We start from the raw sequence: 19,169 nt of genomic DNA on the forward strand, positions 1-19,169 counted from the left end.
TGCGTGTTCAATTAACTAAAGAAAGGAAAAGAAAAAAGAATAATTGTATTGGGAAATTTGGATTGATGCGTTTGAGTTGCTTGATAGACTTTTGAGAATATCATATTGGAGTGTTTAGATGGCAGGTCATGAATCCAAACTAAGGTATTCCTGAATTAGCAAACTACTGAAGAAGTTAACAAACAGCAAGCAATTCATCAATCCAGCTTAATAAGCATGCACATCTAAACAAACTGCAGTTGCAATGGAAACAACCCCAGGATAGGTCCTAGCTTGTCCAAGAGCCTCTTGTAGATTCACCTGAAGCATGAAGAACAAACTAAACCTCATATAAACATCACCAACTCAGGCCTACTGTATATGTTGCTCGCCTCATCCTCTAACATAGGATAAATAGCCACCAGTGCATCTTAAGCTCCAATATACTGTGAGTTATAAGTCTTCCAGTAAACTTCCCTAACCTTTCTTGCAGGATGGAAGAGCCCCTGCAGACAATAGTTTAGGACTGCAGCTACACCCAAGGCAACCCGCATCCCTTCTATGGCTTCCATGATAGCATTAATAACATGCAGAGAAGTCTCAAATATGCTTGGCCATACATAATTCAGCAAGTGTACTAAAGCATCCTCACAACCTAAACAAGCCACTCCTAAAGCCATGTGCTTAATAGCTGGGAAGCAATTTGCCTATGTACCAAATCTCTATCCATGAGAGCATCCTCAAGTAGTAGAGTGACTGCATAAATATAATCTTTACCAATTTCACCAATGTACTAAAAAAGAAAAGAGAGTGATTTTAAAACACCATTATGCTCATTGAGTTCTGGTACACGATACTCATTCATTAATGCTGGTAGTACTGTAAAAGGAGAACATGTTTCTGCAACTACTGCAATTGCCACAATAGTACACACGCGGTTTTGACGCTCCTGCACTTTGAGATTGTTCAATAATGTTGCCAGGACATCTTGTGGTCCAATGGCTTTTGCAATGTATCCAAACGTGTTGACAGTTGCTTGCCGGATACCTTTTTTATGGGCTTTAAGCATCTCAAGAAGCTCAAAACAATTTACTCCAAAGAGGGAATGCCATAGATGGGTTGATTCCTAAAACTTTTGTAACCTCAAGCTTGCCAAAATAACTGAGAGTTGTATCTTAAATATTGAAAATATTTTGAACTTTGTATTGTTATGGCTATCTCTTGTCATGATTTACTTAATCAATTTAAGTTAATATTTCATGAGTGGCTAACAAGTAGTTTATAAATTATATTTCATGTTTCAAAATAAGATAGGTCATGAAATATGTTAATGGTTATTTAGTCTTTTAGAATTATTATTAATTGTTATAGTTTGGTTCGTAACAAGTGTAAGTTAGAGGGAGAGACCTATTTTTGAGTTTAGGTCTGCCATTTTACCCAATTATTCAACATGGTATTACAACATGATTCTGAAACCTAAACCCTATGTGTTAACACCACCATCAAAACTGAAGCCTAAAACCCAAAATTCGCTGCATGTCTATCAGTATAGAAGACTTTTCAGCGATATTATAACCCTAAGAAACAGCCAGCAGCAACAGGAAGTCAGACCAGTCGCTGGTTTTCTGGGTGACACTGTCAGTTCAAGAACATCAAACCGACTATAGATTTGTCAAGATCAACACCATAGTCACCCACAGACACTGCCCATCTGCCCCCACTGAAATCCCACCTCCAAGAAGTGTCTCATGGAACCTCACATGTTGGACAAAGGCTGCCAAGGCCGACCGCATGCGCCGGTGCATGAAGCCACTTTCAGACATGGTTTTGACCTAAAATGATTCAACAGTGATCCAATCCCTCTATTAACATGTTATTGGAGTTTTTCGTGATGTTTTTTGCCCAAAGGTCTCACCTTTTTTAATTGCTCATCTACGAGACCCAAGGAATGGTTCTTTGATGCTTCGTGAAGCAGTTTATCAATGGTTATTGAGTTTATTGGGTCTGAAATAGTGGGATTTGCTGTGTTTTTTGATTTAATGTTCTAATTCCTTCCATGTATCAAAATATCAAGTTGTTCGACATGTGTATTGCTCAAAGATCTAATCTTTGTTGTGACCATGCACTCATGGTAATTTGTTAGTTGTGGTTTGGTGTTAGTAACAGTCATTGGAGACTCTCTTAGAGCAGTGGCAGTGCTCATAAGCTATTTTTTGTGAGGCAGTGGCAGTGCTTATAAGCTGTTTTTTTGTGAGCCATGGTAATTTCAGTGATTCGCTTCTCCAATTGTTCCAGTGCTATGAGTTGCTTTCTTGGGGTTGTGTTTGAGTTTTTGGGTGCTACGACAATCTTGTACTGATTTATTTGTGACTTGTTCATGGTTTAGATTGTTCTAGCAATTAATTTCATGATTTATTTGTGAAGCCACTTTGCGGCAGCTTTAATCATGGTCATAGCTCTTTTACTAATTATTTCTTCGTTGGATCTTATGTTTGATTATTTGGGGATTGAGACTTGTGGTGTTTTACAATTCGGGTTGTGATGTAAATCATAGAAATAGCTTGAACTAGAAAAATCCCTGCTATTCCTATGGGGATGAATTAAATGCAAAATTTACCTGGTAAATTATAAGAAAACCACAAAGAAATATGTTTTCACAGCAACAAATGAAATCTTGTTACTTCCATGTGTTTTGCGACTTCCCATTACCCCCATTAGTGCTTTAGGACATATGTATCCATTGATTGCATGTATCATTTGTCCCATAGTGGCTGGATTTAAATCTACCATCTAGCACACCAGGTTTCCAAACCTTAACTATCTAGTAACATAAACTTTGTCATCCTGTCCTTTGACAAGGTAATTTAGGTGAAATGCTAGTCTTTGTGCTAAAAAAAATTGCTTCTCTTCCAATATTTGTTGCTTGCTCATTGATAGGCAATTCCTTTTGTCATATATCCTTATTATAATGTCACAAGTTCCTTTTGTAGCACATCTTTGTTTTTGGGTCAACCGATCTTGGAAGGTCAGTTTTGGTGTGGGTTCAAACCATACCTGAATAAATTCTGTTGATGGTTTTAACTAACAGTAGCAGATTGCATTATTAGCATAATGGAACGATTATGGGTGTAGCGGAAATCAGGAGTGATGGATGTTACATTGGGGGGAGATGGTGTAACATATGTGAATCTTTTTTCAATCATGTACTACTGTGCCTGTATTGGTATATGTACATATTTTAAGCCCTTAGCTTGTATTAGGATTTTTAATGTATTTTGGATCCTTCAATATAACTTACTAAAATTGTTTAGTAAGCATAATAATTTTCACATTAGATTTAAAGAAAGTGCTATTAAAAAATAATCATTATTTCACTTTTCATTAATCATACGTCTGATAAATAAATTCATGATAGAAAATATCTTAGCTTGTAGTATAAATATATGCTATTACTTTATTAGGCACAGAAAACATCATAATAAACTAAACAAGTTCCATCATTTTATTAGTTAAAAGTAATAAAAATTTAAAATATTTAGAGAAACAAGTTATATTGTATAACATAAGCTTTAAAATTTAAATATTATAATAAATTTTATCTTAAAAAAAATAAATTATTTACATCTTGCACAAGACAAAAACTTGAAAAGAAATGAAGGTTAAACAATATAGAAAAAAAATAAATAACTTAAGTTGAACAAAACATTGTACATATCAAATTGTTAAGCGCCCCCCCTCCTCCTCCACCAACATCAGGATAGACTGAAAAGGACATATAAAACTGAAAAAATAAAAAATTGCCATCACAGCCTTCTAGAGGACATAGCAGTCCTATAACAGCAATTACACAGTGGTAGCTGGTAACAATCTAGTGGCTTCTGCCTTCCGTAGCTATGACTTTTTTCCATTCTTAATAGTGATGTGTAATAGTATAGGGACCCAAAAATCCATCAAGTAATGGTCGCACTTGCTATTTAAAGCCATGTACTAGTTCCAAAACTTGAGAATCGGCTTTCGCAGGGTTGTTTGAAGTATTGGGTGTTCATACCCAGAAGCAACCCTATAAGTAACCTGTATCTGACATTGTCTGGTTGGCTCAGAACCAACCCACCAAGGACCTGCAACATTAGTACTCTTGATATTTATCCTTTTAATTGATAATTGATATCTGAAAGTAAGTTCATCCCTCTTTGATGTAGAAAAAAAATTTAAGACACAATATGCAATGACCAAGAAAGACTGAATTCAGTTTCAAAGTGATGTTGCCCCACCACCTCATGTCCTTGTTGATGGTCTATGACTGTGTCATGTTCACAGTGAATGCATTATGAATGCATTCTTAATTGGTTAATGCTTAAGCAGTTGACAACAAATAGAGCAGTGTGAAGGGGTTCTTGCTCTTTCCATGCATTTTTTTCTTGTTAGGGTGAGTTTGCTTGTGTCTCATGTTTTGTTTGGATCGTCGTCAATAAAGAATAGGTTAACTTGATAAGAACCCAAACAAAGGCCAGTATAGCCTTTTTGGTTACCAATAATCACTGCTAGCACATTGGCTGTAGAGAGACCAATTACTATCATACCATGTGAAGAATAGGTTAATCATTTGAGACCAAAATATTCCATGCATGTGTTGCATCAAACATAGGCTAGGGGTGCTTGGTCTTATTGAGCCACTGGAACAAATGTTTCCTTGGGCTTTATCTCATGTTCCTTCTTTACGGGAAAAGGTCTAGAAAATGGCTTTATTTTTGTGGTTTATAAACAATCATAGAGTTCAGAAAATGGCTCTGTTTAAGCTTGTCTACCACATTTATGCATAAGTTTATGTTTATATGATTTTAGAAATTGGCTTTGTTGTAGCATGTCCATCGTGCGTTATATCGAATAAATGAACCTCTATGCATCTCCCCCCGATAGGTTTGGGTAGAAGGTGATCCATCTTTCATTCTATTTATTTTTTCGCCCCTCAAAATCCGAATAAATGAGGTAAGGTGAAAGTGTCAAGTTCAGGGAACTCAATGGTAAGGGTGTTGTATCTAAACTTATGGTCAAATGGTTCTACTTATTCCATTTTCTATAGATTTGGACTTAAAATAAAATTTTTAACAAATGAATAAATTATTACATTTCACATAATCCTATCAATGACTTCTAAGAAATTGGGCATCACTTATAGAACTGACTCTGGTAACTTATTGAAAAATTATCAACTCTCCAAAGTTAGGGAGGATGCACATTTCCCACTACTAGTTGAACTTAATAGAATTTTTATTATTTTATTATTTTCCTATTATATATAAGTGATATATTATATGTTTTATAAATATATTAAGGTACATATTGTGTATTATATATTTATATTTCTAACCAAATTCAATTAAGCTAAGAATGTGTTTTAAGAGCTTGTGCTTGAATCAAACTCAAGTTCAAAAATTATAACATTGATAAAATTCAAATTGAGTTTCGAGGTTTTTTTTTTTTTTAGTTAGGTTCGCGTATCCTACTGCATCCATTCAACTCTGCTTAAATATACCATCACTTCCACATCTGAACTATTATCGCTGTTTATAATCAGAATTTATTGACCTAAAGATGAAACCCAGGTTTCCCCCACAAAGCAAGCCTTGGGGTAATGGGGAAAAGAAACAATCAAAGGGAAGAAGATCAAACTGAATTTGATACCAAGTCACTATCGATGAATGAGAGATTGCACCCAATACTAATTAGTAAGTGGGATCCGAGTATCTTAATAGTTATGGTGCAACCCCAAGAGGGGGGAGGGGTGAATTGGGTATTTAAAAAATTTGTTGCCTAGGTCACCAGATTTAAACAACAATGTAATTTAGCCTAGGGCCAGTCTATGCAACCATCAAGCAAACATACACGTGCAGTAAATGTAAATTGCGGAAATGTAAAGAATACGCACGATATGTTATCGAGGTTCGGCCAACAATGCCTACGTCCCCGCCTTGGTCACACCAGCACTAGGATTACCACTATAATGCTCACTTAAACAGGTGGAGCGGCACCTATACAAACCAGGTCAATTCAAAGGGCTGACCTCAACCGACACGCTTTAACAGGATGGCGCACCTAACTTTCCTAACTAGGTTTAAGCCAATCCGGGACTATACAATGTGTATAAATTTGTTTGTACACATAAATGCGCTTCAACACAAGCAGATGTGTGCACCAATATAGCTTAGTCAATAATGCAAGCACGAATGATATGTAAATATGCTCAGTGCTCTAATGTGTGCTAAACACTCAATCACGTATATATTTTCAGTCCAGATCTAGAGTGTATATCTAAGCAGGATTTGAAACATACTATTTGAATATCATAGAATCAGATCAGGGTTTCAAATATGCTAAGCAAGATAAATCAAACAAACTCAACAAGATATTTCAATGTACAAAGCACAATGGAGTTGTTTAAAAGACTAGCTTTTGTAAAGAATTTTTGCACACAAAATCTAGGTTTAGGTAACTTGCAACAATGATGCAAGAACCAAAACCCTTAAAGTTTTTCCACAATAGATTTATCAAATGAAATTGGTAGAAGAACTTTAATGCTAAACTCTCAAAGAAAATCAATCAAACAAATAATCCAAGTTAGAGTTCTAGCAAAGTAGGTTAAGTACAATAGCCTTGAAATACTCACAATGCATAGAGAAATCATGAGTGAGAAATATGTGAGTGCTTGAAAGAATATTTGGCTAATATAGGGTTTTTAAAGATGAGAGAATTTTTGTCCTAATCAAGTTTGCTAATCCTTTCTAATTAAAACAAATGAACTGGTATATATAGGCAAGGAAGAGTTTTTGACCGTTGGGGACACAATGGGTATTATTAGAATTGTCTAAAAGACCATTAAGAAAATTAACCCAGTTAACTCATTAAAAAATTAGGTAAAAATTATTTTAACCCGTGAGGTTCGGGTGCCCGAACATACACAATCAAGAAATCAATTTAAAGAAGTTCGGGTGCCTGAGTTGAGGTTTGGTTGACTGAAACAAAGTCAGTAGCCAAATGTCCGAGGTTCGGGTGCCCAAAGCATAGTTCGGTTAACCGAACTAGGTAGTTTAGTCGCCCGAGCCTCTATTTGAACATAAACAGACGGTCGCTCGAATAATTGAAAAGTGCTCTGAAAAACATTCGGGTGCCCGAGGAAGATATGTTCAAAAGAGGTTCGGTCGCCCGAACCCACTTAGCTTATTCAATTTAAGTCCATGTTTTAGCTAGTTGTGATTCCCCTGATATGAAGATGATAATGGGGACCTTTGTGCATTTGTTTAGTGACCTAGGGTCAATGTAAGCCCCTAAAGACCAACTATGGTCGTTTTGAGCGTACCTACCTATCATGCATGATGCAAATTATTACAAGCCATACACACGCACAGTCCATAATAAATTACATCCCAGAATGAAGAAATAATTAAATGAATACAAAATATAACACATATATCTTCATTCTTTGGCATGAACACCTCACGCCATCATGATATGACTTTCATTCCTAAGTGCGCATAAGGTGAACCTGCATGCAATTCTCAATACAAACTTCAGTACTAAGAGTATTTGTCATAATCAAAACTGGGTGTGACCAATAAGGTCAACATATCTGCTTAAGGAGGTTGAGTTTACTTCATAAAGAAAAATGAACTAAAAACTTCCCAGGGAATGAGAACAAAACCATATAAGTTTACACGACCGACAAGTACATTCCAGTACAGGTGAGACAATCAATTAAAAGAGTTTCCACAAAGCATGTTTTTATTAATTTAAGAGTATGGTTTCTTTACAAGGTGATGACCAAACAATATCAAACATCTCTTCCCTTTCCATACACAAATATCACTCGTATAGCTTGTGGCAAGCAAACAATGTCAAACAGCTCTTCCCTTCTATATACAAATATCACTTATTGTCTCATATACCTTAACCAGCAGCACCTACGAACAATAGCAGAAAAACAAAAGAAAGGGGGAAAAAATCCTTAAAAAAATAACTACATACTTGAGGAATTGATTGCAACTCTTAACTTGCTTCTGAAGACATGATCTCAACCTCTGCCTACCAAAGAGGAGATAATTTTGGAGTTGCTTCGTCAGGTTCCATGTCAGTGATTCTCTCAATTTGGCTGTGACCTCTCTCATTGTTGGCCTCTGTTCCGGGTTAGGGTGGATACAAATTTTTACCACTTGAAGCAGTTTCTCCAGTTCATCCTCTTTGATAGACTTCAGAGTTGGATCCACCATTTCTCTTGAGGGTTTACTCCCATTCAGATAATCACATGCCCAGTCTGTGAGAGAGTCACTTCCTACTAAGTAGGCTAGCCTTCCCGTCACCATCTCCAATAAAATTACCCCAAATCTGTAGATGTTGCCTGCTAGATTTGTTGCTGGCGTATCTAAGAGCTCTGTGGCAGTTGATCCTTTCTTGGCTGCAGTTACCTTATTCTAGAAACTGAAGTTTGAAACTTTGGCTGCATAGTCCTCAGTCAGATATACAGAGGAAGATTGGAGGTTCCTATGAAATATGGGTGGGGTGAGCTGATGCATATAATCGAGGCAGTATGCTGTGCCCATAGCTATACGCAGCCTCATTGCCCAGTCCAGGTGCTCTGCTTCTTTTGCTACTGAAAGCCCATAATGCAACTTCAATCAAATAATGCTGAACTTCCAAATGAAGTTTGGCTACCACTGAACTTTTTAGGAGATGTTTAGAAAGTTTTTTTATAAAAAGGAAAGTGTGACTCATGAGTGAAATGGTTATTTAATTGGGTCAAGAGCCTAAATATGTATCTCTCCCTCGAAACTCAATAAAGTTCAAGGCATCCTCTATTTTCTTCTTCATTTCAATCTTCGATCCATTAGGGGACGAAATTCTGTTCCCATCATCACCTTCCTTCAAGCAGCCCGAGCGACTCATTTTCAAATTTTCATAAGCGGGAAACTTCTCGAGATACTTTCCACACACCCAAATATGAGAATCCGACCAAATCAGAGGTTAAAATCAAGTCCAAGATAGAATCCGCCGCAAACAAACCCAAGATCAGCCTCAACTCACACCAAGAAAACACCAATCTGTTAGATTCAAGGAAGAACACAACACTCCACTCACGGCTTGCCCTTCCTAGAGAGAAGGGAGAGAGTCTCTCTCTAACAAGTCAAGTGCCTGCAGTTATTTGTTGTGGACTATGTGGTCAAAGCGAACCTTGGAGAGGCTATTTATATTTTGTGATTCCTCCTAGAATACTGAATTCTGTAGTTGTGATTACTTTTTGAACTTAACCTTTCAAGTTCTATAGTATTGCTTTGTGCTAGTGTATGCTGCCTAATTTGCATTGTTGTTGTGTTTTTCATTTTTTGTATTGGTGTGTACTGTCTATATTGAGGGGTGGATTTTTTCGTCCTATACAAAGAAAGCTTTGCTGATATTGTTTACATTCAAATCTCTGCAATCAAACTGATTGTTTACAATCTGATGTTTCCTCTTACAATGATGTGATTTAATTTTTATGCCTGTATATGTGCTAGGTAGTGATTTATTTTCAAAAACCGTATACTAATTTTTTTAACTTTCTTAATTTGTAGGGTTTGCAACTGTGACAACGTCAGGACGATGTCATGCAACTCGGATGCAGCTTTTCACTTTTTATTTTTATTTGAACAAATGAAATGTATTTAAATTTGAATTTGTATAATATATTTGTATTTGAATTTGTATATGTATTTGAATTTGTATAATATATTTGTATTTAAATTTGACTTAGAATTTTGAATAATTTATGAATTTTATTACAATTATAGTTTAATGTTATGTAATTTAATTATAGATTTTTACAAAATTAATAATTTAGAAAAAAAATTAAATTCACTATTAATTGTGCAATTTAAGTATTAGTGACGAATTCAAAATTGTCACTAATACTATGACTTTTGTGACAGTTTAAAACCGTCACTAAATCCATAAGTGATCTGCAGAGCAATAGTGACAGTTTTATAACTGTCAGTAATAATAGACCAATAGTGACGGTTTTAATATCGTCACTAAAAATGAGTATTAGTGACGGTTCTAAAACCGTCACTAATAATTGAACAATAGTGACGAATCTAAAATTTTCACTAATAATGGAGAATTAGTGACGGTTTTAAAACCATCACTTATAATTCAGAAATAGTGACAATTTTGAAACCGTCACTAATAATGGAGAACTAGTGACGGTTTTAAAACCGTCACTTATAATCCAGGAATAGTGACGGTTTTGAAACCATCACTAATACTATGGTTTTAGTGACAATTTTTGATCGATCTGGTGTACAATTTATAGTGACGGGCTTAGGTCTTTAGTGACGGTTTTAATCCGTCACTAATATTTTATTGTTAGTGACGATTTTAATTCGCCACTAATACTTTATTATTAGTGACGGTTTAAAATATTCGTCACTACTAAATATTAGTAACAGCAGGTATAGCGACAAATTGAAAACCGTCACTAATAACTTTATTTTTTGTAGTGAGCGTTCGGAGGATGGAAACCCTAGCTTCCTTAACTAGCCAAGGAGAGGGAACCGGCAAGCCGAGAGGAGGGAGAGAGGACCGGAGAGTATGTGTGGAGAGATCCTGGGCTAGAGAAAGAGAGAGATATGAAAATTTTAAAATTTTAAGCTTACTTCCCACTTAAGTAAGCTCAGCTCGAGGAAAACCATCAACAGTTTTCTTGAAACCATCGAGGTTTGGTCACTTACCAAACCAATTTTTCCCACTTTCTTATATAAAAACTATCGGTTGTTGAAACCGTCGACGGTTTTCCTGAGCTTCCTATAACCGTCGACGGTTTGGTCCTGTGCCAAACCTTTTTCCTTCTTTTCTTTTTCTTTCTCATTTTATTTTCTTTTCTTTTTCTTTTTTTGGTTCAGGTTCCTACATGTAATGCAAGTAGATCAGAGACCATTTGTCAAACCACAAACATCCCCTCCTACACCCAACAAACTCGAAAATCAAAGATGACAATATTTTATATTTGGAAAATTTTCAAAACCAATATCCATGGCCTTGGCGCTTCTACGCCAATATTGATGCATTGTGTCGTTATTTTACATTTTAAATTTTATTCACATAATTGAAAAAATGGTCATATGAAACGATTTCACGTCACTTAACTTTCATTGATGTCTCAATAATATATAAAATTATATCATATTTTATTTAAATTCATATAAATTAAAATTTAAAATTTGATTGAATAGGCATTTTCATACTCTTTCTAATAAAGTTTATGTCTCATCGCCTGAATTGGACCATTTTATTTTATTTGATTGGATGCAATATGGAATAGAATTTCTTTATATATATATATATATATATATATATATATATATATATATATATATATATATATACACATTTTAATATATGTTAGAAATGGCTCCTTCAAAGATGCTAAGGTAGGTCGAACGGTTAATTGACCAAGCAATAAATTGGCCAGTTGACCGCCTTAGCAACGCACCCTGGAATAATCTCTTACTTTTGTTTATTCTTTTCAATTTAGTTGCCCTAGGGTCATAAATTTTATATATATATATATATATATATATATATATATATATATATATATATATAAAATCAGGGTGCGCTGCTAAGGCGGTCAACTGGCCAATTTATTGCTTGGTCAATTAACTGTTCGACCTACGCCATTTCTAACATATATTAAAATGGGACCAATATAATTAATTACTTCTAAAGGTTTACATCAAAATAGTGCTACTCGAAGAAAGTCAAATTCATTTGGAATCTTCCTTCAATTCCAATAAAATGCAACTAGATCTAGTATGAGTTGGCGGTCAGAATGTATATGGCTAGAACTTATATTAGCTTCTCTAACATTTGGAATTTTTTTTTTTTTTTTGTATATTATATGAATGATTCGATTCGCAAGAATCATAATTGGGAATCGTTTGATCGTCTTTTTCTGAGGAAGAGGTGAAATATAATCAACTTGAATTCAAGACATTTATCTGAAATTTTAGTGAAAGACTGAATTTGTTATCTTAAGTTTGCTTTTCTTGAAAAAAAAACACATTATTATTGGGCATAATAATTTAAAAATAAATTTAAATATAATATAATATAAAATTATATCATATTTTATTTGAATTTATGCAAATTAAAATTTAAAAATTCATCCAAACATATGATAAACATTCTCATATGATTCGCAGGTTTGGTGCCGTTTCAGGAGCACCGAAGGAATGGTTGGTGGCTGGAATTTCTATATAATTTTTTTTAAAAGAAGTCTATGTCTCACCGCTCGTTATGCACTATTTTATTTTATTATTGGATTGGATGCGATATGGAATAGAATTTCTTTTAGAAAAAGTATATATACGCACAAATGACGTCAGGACCCAGGCTCCACACGACCAACTCGGGACGCCGTGTAATTAATAATATGATTTAATGGGTCTGCGAATCCATCAGAGTCCAATAAATAATATAAAAAAAAATCATGGATTAGAAAATCCAAACAGATCCGAATCCTGATGAGATTTGTGTAGGAAAAAAAAAGAAGTAAAAGAAAGGGGCAATCAATGTGTGTAGGGTACCTTCGCATGGAATTATTTATCTCTCCTAATTGGTAAATTGAGGGAGTGGGTCAACACAGGAATCTGATTCAATGGACTCAATTTGTGCTTGTGTCATCGCAAAATTAGGATTAAAGAAAACAAGGGTTTGACCAAAAAAGACATAAATTTATGAAACATTTTATTAATTAAAATTAAGATGTTCGCGTTAAAAATTTTGACATTAAATTTTCAAAGATTGGAGAAAAGATATAATGGGAGAAAGATTGCATCTTGTCTTTGTCGTATGATTTAAGTTCGATGATGGCTTTAAATTGACCAACCAAAAAAAAAAAACAAGCGATGAAAATATGTGAATCTCGGTTGAAGTTTTAAAATTTTCATGGCTTTGCCTGGAAATATAATTCTCGAGTTTAGAAATTCTTCTTAAGTGAGGTTAAAAAATAAATATTATTATTTTTATATAATATTCAATGCAAGTAATTAGAAAACATATAAGTTCGTGTATGATATTTGTAATAGTTGTTTCGAATTTAATTTACCAAAAGGTCCTTATTCAGATTGAGAGCCAATTGAGTATGGCTTTTCCTTAATTTATGAAAAAAAATTTCTCCCATTTTCAAAATTTCAGTGCCTTCTATGCCCACTTAAGTTTACTTGGCCTTACTATTAATTTTATCCCTTGTTTGGGCTTAATAATATATTAAGAGAGTATAAATATCTCAAAAATCAAATGCTTAGAAAAGTTTAAAAATTTTAATATATTGCAAGAAAATTTTCTTTCTTTGTATCAAACTCGATGAGAGATTCATAAAATTTTTAAGCCTTAAAAAAAATCATATTAGCCTTAAAAAAATCACATTCTTTTGTCGAATCTCAAAATAAATTATCTTATTTTACCTTTAAAATTATGAGAATCATTAATAGGGCTACAAATGAGTAGAACTGTTCATGAGCTACTTGATGTTCGATTTGATAATGACCCATTCGAACTCGTTTATTAGGTTAAACGAAATGACTTCGAACTTAAATTTTGAGCTCGTCAACTAAACGGGTTGAGCTCGAACTGGTTCATACTCAGCTCATTAGGCTCGCGAGTGAACTCATTTATCAACTCATTTACTAGTTCGTTAGCAACTTGTGAAACAACTTGATATTAGGCTCGTGAACTATCTCGATTTTAGGCTTGTAACAAATTCAATATTAATTTCATTAAATATTTGATTTTTAAATTTTTTAAGTTACAAAATATTTTTTCTTAAATTATATTATTAACTATTAATTAATTGAATCAGCTTAGTGACTTGGTTCGTTTATTAGTTTAAAATGAGTTTTAATTGAATTAAATTTGAGCTCAAGCTCAATCTCGACTCATTTATCAATGTGACATGAGTTTTACTCAAGTCGATCTCGAGTTATTATATACGATAAATGAGTTGATCTCGAACAAAACATTTTAAACTTGAGTCAAACTTGAGCCAAGCTCGACTTTGCCACAACTCGACAAGTTTGCAAACCTAATCACTAATGAATGTTTTTGAAAATAAAAAATAGTTGTTTTATGCTCAACTTGACAATGATTCGTTCGAACTCGTTTATTAAGTTAAACGAATAGACTTCAAATCCAAATTTTGAGCTCGTCAACTAAACAGATTGAGCTCGGGCTAGTTCATACTCAGTTCATTAGGTTCGCGAGTTGACTCATATATCAACTCATTTACTAGTTCGTTAGCAACTTGTGGATTAACTTGATATTAGGCTCGTCAACTATATCAATATTAGATTTGTGAACAAACTCAACATTAATATCATTAAATATTTAATTTTTTTTATTTTTTTAAAAAAATTCAAATTATATTATTAATTAATTTAATCAGTTTAGTGACTTAATTCATTTATTAGTTTGAAACGAGTTTCAATTGAGTCAAGTTTGAGCTCGAGCTCAAGCTCAGCTCATTTATCAATGTGACATGAGTTTTACTCAAGCTGAACTTGAGTTATATATAGATATATGATAAACGAGTCGATCTCGAACAAAAAATTTTAAACTAGAGTCAAACTTGAGCCAAGCTCAACCTCTCCACAACTCGACTTGACTTGACTCGTTTGCAAACCTAATCACTAAATGAATGTCTTTAAAAATAAAGGATAGTTGCTCTATGCTTGATTTGATAATGACTCATTCAAACTCATTTATTAAGTTAAATGAAATGAATTTGAACTCAAAATTTTGAGTTCGTCAACAAAACGAGTTGAACTCGAGCTGGTTCAAATTCAGCTCATTAGGCTTGCGAGCTGACTTGTTTATCAACTCATTTACTAATTCGTCAACAATTTTATGGAATAACTTGATATTAGACTGGTGAACTATCTTGATATTAGACTTATGAACAAACTCAATATTAATATCCTTAAATATTTGATTTAAAATTTTTTACTTTACAAAATATTTTTTCTCAAATTATATTATTAATTATTAATTAATTCAATCAGGTTAGTGACTTGATTCGTTTATTAGTTTGAAATAAGTTTCGATCGAGTCGAGTTTAAGCTCAAGCTCAATCTCAAGCTCAAGCTCAAGCTCAACTCATTCATCAATATGACATAAGTTTTACTCAGATCGAAGTCGAGTTATATATATATATATATATGATAAACGAGTTGGCCTCAAACAAATTATTTTGAACTTGAGTCAAGTTCGACTGAACTCAACTCATTTGCAAACCTAATCATCTCTCCTGGAAAATATATACTATATGGTATGGTCCCTCTACGTGCCTGCAGCTAATGCCGTAAAATAAGGAAATTGACAACCCCACATTTCCCCTATATTCCTAATATCTTCACGCATTTCGTCCCTCCAACTTTATTTTAATATATTTTTTTTGTTTGTTAAGTACCCAACTTAATAATTAATTTGGCAAAGATTGGCCATGCCTGCCACTTCTTTCCAAGTATAAAACGACACCTTCCGAATTCCATCACTAGCTAGCACTATTTTCAATTTTATTTTTTTAATTTGAGTCACAAGCTTTACTTTGAATGTTTATTATTTTACTATATATTACTAATCATAATCAATTAGCTTTTTTTAAAAAAAATAATAATGCTCGATGGGCATCCCAATAAAAAAAATAAAATTATTTAAAAATTTAGGAATTGTAAAAATTACCACGGTTTGATGTTCCTTTTTGTCGGAGTTAAAACTGCAGTGAAAATGAAACAAATCATATAATTTCTTCTATCTATCGACTTCATATTTTTCCCAATTGTCCCCCATATAATATTAATAAAATAAAAATAATGACAATATAAAAAATATTCAATGGCCTTTTATATTTAATACATAAATATTCATAACATTATTAGGCTTACCTTGAATATCTTCACATATCACTGGATATATAAAATTTTAAAAAAATTATAATAAATAAAAGTATAATGTGTGGTTTCATCGTTGACCTAGTACATATACAAAGGGAATTTTTCACTTTGATGATTTTTTTTTTTCATCAATGATGGTTAAATAGTATAAAAAAAAAGTAATATAGAAAATTATGCTACAAAAAAAATAATTTTTAAGTGACGAAAGTATTAGTGACCAATCAAAAAGTGTCACTAATACTAAATCTATAGTGACAGAAAAAAAAAAATTGTCATTAATAGTTGGAGTATTAGTGACGAAGTAATATTTTGTCATTAATAAAGACACAATAGTGGCGAATTTGTGCTCGTAACTACTAAGTTCGTCACTAAAAGAGCTTTTTTTTTTTAACTAAACATGACATCAATATATTAGTAACGTTTTTTCAGTGAATAGTGACGAAATCAATTGGTCAATATATTTTTTACCTCTTCCTAGAGCATCATTTTAAGTTTGTAGATTTCCTCTTATTAATTCCTCATTTGCGAAGTCCTTTTAGGGGGAGTTACAAATGCATTAAAGGTATCATCTATAAAAGAAATCATGTAGTTTACTAGAAAACCATCGATGGTTATTGCATAACCCATCAACGATTTCAGACAAAAACATTTTCAAAAGGAATGATTTCACCAAACTGTCGCCGAAGTACTGAAACCATCGACAATTTTGTTCTTTTTTGATATAGTCGAAAATCTTCATATTTGAATATTGGTTGATATCCGATAGCTTGCGATAGCCTGGGATTCTCCCATTGCATATTTGAATATTTGTTCATATTTGATAGTCTAGGATCTTCTTATTATAGTATTTAAATAATTTTGAGTTTGTAATGTCCATATTCTGTACAAGTCCTATATAGAGGACATCTTCATATCAATGAGTGAATTCTACAAATTCTATGTGGTATTAGAACTCATTTCTCTAACGAGTTTTTTTTTTTCCTCATCGATGTTTCCCCTAAGTCTATTATTGTCAACAATTTCGAGCTTCGTGGCAATGGTAACACTCCTCTTATTGCCATCAATGCTGGCTCCTAGCTTCCTCTGAAGCTGACCCCTTCCAACTTTCCTCTCATTGCCATCAATGTCAGCTCCCCTTTAATCATAATTAAATTTGTCTTTAATTTTTTTGACCTACATGATAGTAATAGTGCCTCAATTTTATGCCACATCATAAATAGCAGATGAGTTTTGATCTTAAATGACAAATGAACTCCACTAATATAAATGACATATTAGAAATGCTTACAGATTTACAGATGATCTCTCCTTATAATTGACAAATGAATTTTGCTCATAATTAATAGATGAGTTATGATGTTTCTATTGGGATTTGTTCTTCTTCTTCTTACCTCTAACTTCTTCTTCATCAGACCACTCCTACACTGGATCATTAAGACATTCATCACAGGTACAATCAATGTCAAACAACTTATGACCAAATTTGGTCATAGGTTTGTTTAACGACCCAGAAAAATTTTTAACTATTTAAAATAATAAGAAGGATAGAAGGGAAGGAAAAAGAAATTTTTAAAAGGTGACAGTGAGTAATTGTCGACGAACCAACCGATCTCATCGACAAGCGTTCTATCTTGGCTCGTCGACGAGGGCACTTGTCTCATTGACGAGAAATTACCGAAAAGGGTTTTCACATAACGAAAATTTGTCAATGAGTTTGTTATTTCGTCGCCAAACTGTGTACTAGGACTCGTTAACGAGTCCACATGTCTCGTTGACAAACCCTTGCTATAAATAGCGAGTTCTTTCATTTCAGCGTGAATTTTTCCACATGTATGCTCTCTCTCTCTCTCTCTCTCTCTCTCTCTCTCTCTCTCTCTCTCTCTAGAATTTCAGCCCTACTACCTTCTCTTTTCGATTCTGAACCGAATTTAGCTCCGTTCAACGATCGGAAGCTACCACAAGACTCTTGGGAAGATTCTCTGCAATATAGGCAGAGCGTATCTTTGATTTGAGAAGTTTGGGAAACATCCCAAAACAAGGGTAAGTAAGATAATTTGAGATTTTTTTATTATTTTAAGGTATTTGGAGTGTAGGAAGTATTGTATGAGTGTTTTTATAAGATTTGAGGAAGTTGGAATTTTTGGAATGCAGGGTCTCATTTTGTTAATATTAGGCCGAATTCTAAGGAACAGGTAAGGGGAAATACTTTATAATATATTTTTAATAATTTTAAAACAGTTAGATTTGGGTATAAAATTATATATATTTTTTGGTATAATTATCTGAACGATGCAGGAAATGAAAATGTTGATTTGATTATATATTATATTGGGAAAAATTGTGTGGCTAAAACCATTTTTGCTAATTAAATGGATATGGGAATTATAGAATGATGAATCTTGATGATTGCGATTATTGTTGGGCTGTGAACTTTGTTTAGTTGAAGATATTGGATGATTGTGTATACTGTGGTAATTGTGTGGTTGTGATTGATTGGTCAGGTTTGTTATTGTCTTGTGTTGTGGTTCATGTAAATTGCAATATAGCGTTGGAAGTGGTACGAGGAGATCGTTATATCGTACCTGGCATAACCGTCATATAACATTGGCAGTGGTATGAGGAGGTCGTTATATGGACGTTTATATTGAGAGGTAAACATTGGCAGTGGTGTGAAGAGGTTGTTTACCTATTTACCATGACCGGAGTGTTTGTTTTGTAACTTGTGTGGTTTGATTAGTCCTGTGTGGATCAGTTCTGTGTGGACATATATGTTGTGTGATTGGTTGTCCTGTATGGACCATGTAATCCATGTGATTGGTTAGTCCTCTGTGGACCAGTCATGTGTGGACGTGTATGATGTGTGAGTTAGAGTCCTGTGTGGACAATTACATGATTTGTGGATGTAGACCCTATGTGGGTGTGATTGAAGACTATATGATTATCCTATGTGGATTGGTTGTCATGTGCATATATGTGTGGGGTTCTGTGAAATGAATGTTGTTGGCTATATATGACTTTAATTAATTAAGTATTTATGGTAGGTAGATTACTCCACCCAAAGGCTGGCTAAGGAAGGCGAGTACTCTGGTAATTATTTGTGGATACCAGAGTGGAGGGAAGCCACTTGTATAGGCGGGTGACCTTCCCTATTCTCGGTGACTTACCTGGATACATAACCCGAGGGCTTACTGAAAAAGGTGAATGCCCTAGTGTTAG

The 19,169-nt window shown here is 33.8% G+C and overlaps 1 pseudogene; it reads right to left on the reverse strand.

The window, feature by feature from the left end:
• Positions 1-207: 207 nt before the first annotated feature.
• Positions 208-8,333, reverse strand: LOC131162733 (uncharacterized; annotated as a pseudogene).
• Positions 8,334-19,169: the final 10,836 nt, after the last annotated feature.

This window comes from Malania oleifera, chromosome 8, assembly GCF_029873635.1.
Source record: "Malania oleifera isolate guangnan ecotype guangnan chromosome 8, ASM2987363v1, whole genome shotgun sequence".
NCBI lineage: Eukaryota > Viridiplantae > Streptophyta > Magnoliopsida > Santalales > Ximeniaceae > Malania > Malania oleifera.